This window comes from Xyrauchen texanus, chromosome 1 (genome assembly GCF_025860055.1).
Source record: "Xyrauchen texanus isolate HMW12.3.18 chromosome 1, RBS_HiC_50CHRs, whole genome shotgun sequence".
Classification (NCBI taxonomy): Eukaryota; Metazoa; Chordata; class Actinopteri; order Cypriniformes; family Catostomidae; genus Xyrauchen; species Xyrauchen texanus.
This window is the reverse complement of record NC_068276.1, coordinates 10569333-10575595: the sequence shown is the minus strand read 5'-3', so window position 1 is coordinate 10575595 and position 6263 is coordinate 10569333.

The window sequence follows — 6263 nt, the reverse complement described above, 5'->3', positions numbered from 1 at the left end:
CTGTCCTTTTCTGCATATTGCTGCACCCTTTGGCATTTCGTGGTGCCGTTTTGTGGCCCGTTCTGCCTGGAAAAGTCCCGGTTCTCTCAGTGGCCAGTCCGCACCTGTGTTGCGGTCGTTACTTTGACCAGCCATTAGGAAATCTCCTGATTTTTCCGACGGCCAGTCTCTGTGCGATCCTTTCTATCTGGTGTCAGAGGTCTGTTTGATAGGACAACATTTAGGTAAATGTAACTTCTATAATTTAAATGTGAATTGTATACTTTCTAACTATTGTACACAACTATTACAAACCATTAAAAAAAATAACCATTCCCCAACCTGCAGAAAAATACAACCCAATCTCATGAAAACTTGTTAAAAAAAATCCTTTGAAATCATACAAATTGAACGTGCATAATCTCGGAAGTGTTAAACCTGATTTATATGGAAGAAGCCAAAAAATTTCTCCTGGATGAACTAAAGAACCCAAGGTAAACAAAGCCAGCGTTTATACAACACACAGCATAGTTTTAAAATTAGTTAGTTTAGGGTGATGTCACATGTTTAACATATTGTTCTGCATTATAACCCTGTGTGGCATGGGGACGGGGTAATGTGTCAGTCTGTGAGAGACAGGTGTTAGGGGTAATTATGAACCAGGTGACAAGCCTTACCGCTCTCTCTCTCCCGCAGACCGACACATGACCACGTTCCAATGCCACGCCCTGCATTATAGACCTTATTCACACTAGAGCAGGGATGTCAAACTCGGTTCCTGGAGGGCCACAGTCCAGCAGACTTTAGCTCCAACCCTAATTAAGGTCTTGAGGAGTGCTTGAAGATTACAGAGGCATTTTGGAACAGGGCTGGGACTAAACTCTGCAGGGCTGTGGCCATCCAGGAACTGAGTTTGACACCCCTGCACTAGAGCCATCTTTGATTTGTAATGAGAATAATAACGAGGCTGTGAGGGATAGACTTACAGTCTCATTAATGGGATGTAACCTACTGCAGTTTAAAGTGTTTTTGGTTCATTCCGTGGACAAAACATTGATGCAATATCTGTTTAAGAACATTCAGTATACAAAGAACGTCTCAGTTACGTATGTAACATCGGTTCCCTGAGACGAAGGAACGAGACTTTGCGTAGTAACGCATATGGGGAGTGCCTTCTTACACAACCTAGTTGAAACCTCTCTGCAATAACGGCAATATTTTTATATTGCCTATGGTGTTTGACCCCCGCCTGTTTTGGGACGGAACTGTCTGCTATAAAAACAGGTGCACAAACACCATTTCCTCAGACTGAGAACAAGGAGCACATTGCTCATACCTCAAGAACTCTGAGTCTTGTAGAGCAGCTAGCATTCATAATGTCTCATTAACCGTGGCAACTTACGTAACCATGACATTCTTTTACGACTCAATGCTCTCAACATTGCATAGTAACGCAAATGGGGAACAGAATCCCATCACGCCACACTACACGACATAACTTTCCCGAGAGGAAACTTGATCCCGCAGTCTTTTGGAACAGCGACCGACATGAGTATGCCTCAGTGAGTGATCCTCGTGTTGGTCAGGAGGAGAGCACTCGAAATGAATATATGAACTATAGTCATATAGTATGAATTAACTCCTGATGAACCCAGTCGGGAAGGGAGTTTATTTATAATGAAAGTGCTTTATTGTAAATTATAACGGCCTAAATGCAGGCGGTTGTGTAAATGATGGGGAGCCCATGCTTAAAAAGAAGGGCATAAATATATATATTTGGCCAATGAATAGCAAGTGCTCTAAACAGAGAGGACTTGTGAAGAAAGAGATGTTACGTCTAGGTTTTAAAACCTTTTGAATGTGTTTTGTTAGGACCATCCTCCTGCAAAACATATGTCTAGTAAGGACACACCAATTGTTCATGCCCATGAGGAGGCCATGCCTCTAGATGAGTGTGCTTTAACACCAATTGGGCAAGTCTTACCCTGCAACTCATAAGCCAGGCAGTTACATCGACAGTCCAGTGAGAGAGCCTTTGCTTGGAGACAGACATTCCTTTTGTGAATCCTCCATAGCATATAAAGAGCTGATAAGACCTGAACTGGCAAGTATGCTCAACGTATGTATTTAGTGTGAATCAGGCATAGCGGGGAAACTCATATTTGCATTTCACCGGCCATTTGTGTGCCATTGCGTCCATTCCCAGCAGGGCATGAGACTTTGAGTACCAGAGGAGACAGTGAGCATTCTCCACTGAGGCAAATAGATTGATTTCCGCTTTGCAGAATATTTCCCAAATCCTCAATGCAGTTTCATCTCAATCATCCCTTGGTGTGACAGTAGGTCTGCAACGTAATTCAGGTGGCCTGGGACATGTCACTCTCAGGGAGAGGAGATTATGCTCCATAGGAGGAGGCGATGCGTCAGTCTCAACAGTGGCGGTTAATGAATTCTGCCTTGGTGGTTTCTATATGCCACAACTGTCATGTTGTCTGAGCGAACCAAGACATGACAGCTAAATGGCTGAAGCTGTAAGTCTCTGTGCTGACATAACAAAGCCTCCGATTGCGCCAGTAACAGCCAACTGTCGAGGTAGTTCAAGATGCGTATGCCGCTCAGTCTCAGAGGGGCGAGAACCGCATCAATGCACTGTGTGAATGTGTGAGGAGCCGGAGACAGTCCGAAGGGCAGGAATTTGAATTGATACACTGTTCCCTCGAACGTGAATCTCCCAAAAATTCTGTGATGTTGAACAATTTTGATATGAATGGACGCATCCTTCAGATCTATTGACGCAAACCAATCGTGTGGGTGTACATGCGATAAGATCCGTTTCTGAGTAATCATTTTGAAAAGGCACTTTATGAGTGCTCGATTTAAATGTCTCAGATCCAAGATTGGATTGTATAACCATGTGCGATCGTATTTTTGCACCAATTCTGAACTACCCGTTAGGGCTCGCCAGCCATCCGGATAATGGGACAGAGGGCAATTTGGTTTGATCACTATAGGGAAGTGGTTGCGCATAATGTTTGAGCTTTGAAAAGGAAAAGGGCTCATTTTGATAATGTGTGAGCATCTCGTGCATTTGCAGCGAATGCTGTTTTCTTTTTTGCACTTATTGCATTTATTTGAGTGAAACCAAATTTTTAACAATATTTTGAACAACAATATTCTTTCTCCAATCGAGTCTTTTTGGAGCAGACTCGAAGGGAACCGTGGGCTCTGCATTCTGCTTCAAATGGTTGTGTCCATCAGGAGTGCTTTTGCTGCACTTGTTGATACGCAGGTGCTGGTGAGGCAGCAGGTATGGGGCTTTTAGCCAGGTGCTGGCTCAAAACAGAGCGAGGCGCAACCGGCTGTGATATACTCTGTTTAAGCATAAAGTTTCTCATAGCCTGTGACTGCTGCTGAGTCATGACATAATGCTCAGCAAACTTATTCACAAAGCCGCCAATGAGGCCGGCTAGAGACACTGAAGCATCCAACCGAGTCCCTCTTGCACAAGGAACACTTATGGAATGACATCTTTAAAAAGATGCGAACACGTAAGTGACTCTTTTAAATATAGAAATATATATATATATATCACACAATATACAATACACAATGTACAATTGCTTTGTAAGGATAGGCCTACACAAACCATGCCGAAGCGCTGTGGGGAATCAGGTTGCTGAGGCCCGTTCACCAGCGAAGCGTCAATTGGCAAGGCAGTCTGATGTTTGCCGGAGCACTGTAGGGGAGCAGAAAGTCTTCCCGTGAAAATTCTGCCCACTGACTCTATATATATACAGGCAGAGGGCTTCTAGACAAGATATGTTCTCAGGAAGAAATTCTGAGGAAATGGTGTTTGTACACCTCTTTATATAGCGGACATTTTCGCACCAATACAGGCGGGGCTCAAACACTATAGCCAATATTAGAATATTGGTGTTATTGTAGAGAGGTTTCAACTAGGTCTGGTAAGGCACTCCCCATATGCGTTGCTACGCAATGTCGAGTGTCACGAGTTGTAAGGGAACTCCAGACAACATGATGTAATCATTGTTGCCAACTTAGCGACTTTGTCGCTATTTTTTGCGACTTTTCAGACCCCTTTAGCGACATTTTTTAAAAAAAGCGACTAGCGACAAATCTAGCGACTTTTTGGACAAACCTTTGCAACTTTAAAAATTCCAAATATCACCAGTACTGCAAGCGTGAGGTCTTACTTCCCCGCTGCGCCTGCTCTGTTCAGTGAGCGGCTGAGAGGAGCAGCACATTCCGTTGACTGCACGCCAGCGGACATAGACATGAATGAGCTGCGCATGTGCACGCTGTGTTAGCAGGAACCAATCAGTGATCACATAGCAGCTGCCTTCTCCTTTGTTTTAATTCAAAACATTTAATTTGACCGTTTTTTCTTGGCATGCGCTTATATTCACTACTAATCAGAGTTTTAGTTCATTCCGGTTTGGTTTCTGAACTCTCCGACTTCAGATCGTATATTTACAGACTCTATACATTTTACTTATCCAAACACAACAATAAACCTTCTTCAAACTCATAAACATGTAACGTTAGCTAAGTTCCGTTCCGTTGTCTAACAGAAAATATGTAATTGAGAACCGTTTTACTGGACATTCGGCTATATACTTATATAAAAACAGTATGAGCACGGTTTAGGGGAGATAACCGTTATTATAAACTGAACAGTGTTGCCAACTAATTTTCAGCGGAAGTTGCTAAAGGCAGGTCGATTTGTTGCTAAAAGTTGCTAAATGACGTTGTGACGTCATTGCGCTATGACGTCATTACGTAATCCCAACGCAAAACTACGCCATTATGTAATACGTAGATATTATTTGAAATACACACACACAGCATTTGTAAAAGTAATTCAAACAACACTTTTTCAATTAATGGTGGCATACACTGCTTTGTATGCCTCTCGCCGTTCTGGGGAAATAGAAAACCAGTTGTAGGTTTCCCTGATTAAGTATTCAACACATCTAGGGATGGTTTCTTTGGATGCTGCACTGACAGCCAATTGTAAAGAATGGCACACACAGCGGATGAGTACCAAATTGGGCAAAGCACATTCTTCCTTTAAAATCTTGTGTATGCCATTGTGCACCCCAGTCATCACAGACGCATTATCAGTGCCAATACCCTGAAGATTCTCCTTTTAAGGCTACACTTTTCAAGAAACTCAACTATTGCCTTTGCTATTGATCTGGCATCGCAGCCTCAATTCAACCAGCCCAAGAAATGTGGACACAATTGTTCTTTTTTAGCACTAAAATACGGAATCACCACAGCCAGGTATTTTGAGACACTGACATCAGTGGACTCATCCAAAAGGAGACTGAACCTCTCATCCCCCACATCTGATGTTATCCTTTTCAGAAAATAAGGAGCCAATACTCCCTTAATCATTTCTGTGCACTTGGTGCGGTGCATTTGGAAGTTTGTTGCTGCAACAGAATCTGAAAAGGCAGCTTTGCAAGCCATACCTAAATGGTCGCATGCTAGCAGTGAACAGTGTTCTGCAATGAACATTGCCATAGTAGCTTCTGCACTTTTGGAGTTATCCACTTTCTTAACTAGCTGCGGAAATGTAGACTGCTTTGCGGGGTTATATGGTTTTGAATTATATGCTTTGCTGTAGCACAATGTTTTTTGATGTCATAAATTTTTGCAAGCTGCCTGCCCGCGCAGCCTCTGTGTCCTGGCTATATAGACCTTATGTAGCCCCGCCCCTGCGCTCGTTGTCTTTTGTCTTCCTGTTTTCACATTTCCACAGCGATCTTAAAGGGTAACTAAACCCTAAAACAACTTTTTTTTAGTTAATGATCTGTAAGACTGGGGCTTTATTAATGCTGTTCATTTATTCAAGTAATTTTGTTGACATACATTTTTTTACATTTGGGTATAAAGTGTTTTAATTCTACAATATATGGTGTAAAAACGTCTTGAGTGCTGCCCTGTTCAGGTTGAACGGTGGCTACTGCAGTTTAATTTTCCTATTGGAAGTTGTGGTGCCCTTGCCCTGACGTAAGCAGGTACCAGCTCACCACGCCCTTGCCGTGTGTTGTTTGGATTAGAGTCACTTTCCAAAAGTTGCTAAAAGTTGCCAAATCTTTTTAAAAAATTGCTAAATTTGTTGCTAGGTGCTTTTTGAAAAAAAAAGTTACTAGGGTAGTCTGAAAAGTTGCTAAATCTAGCAACAAAATTGCTAAGTTGGCAACACTGAAACTGAAGTAGGCTACAGTACCGACAAATTAGGCAGAATGCAAATA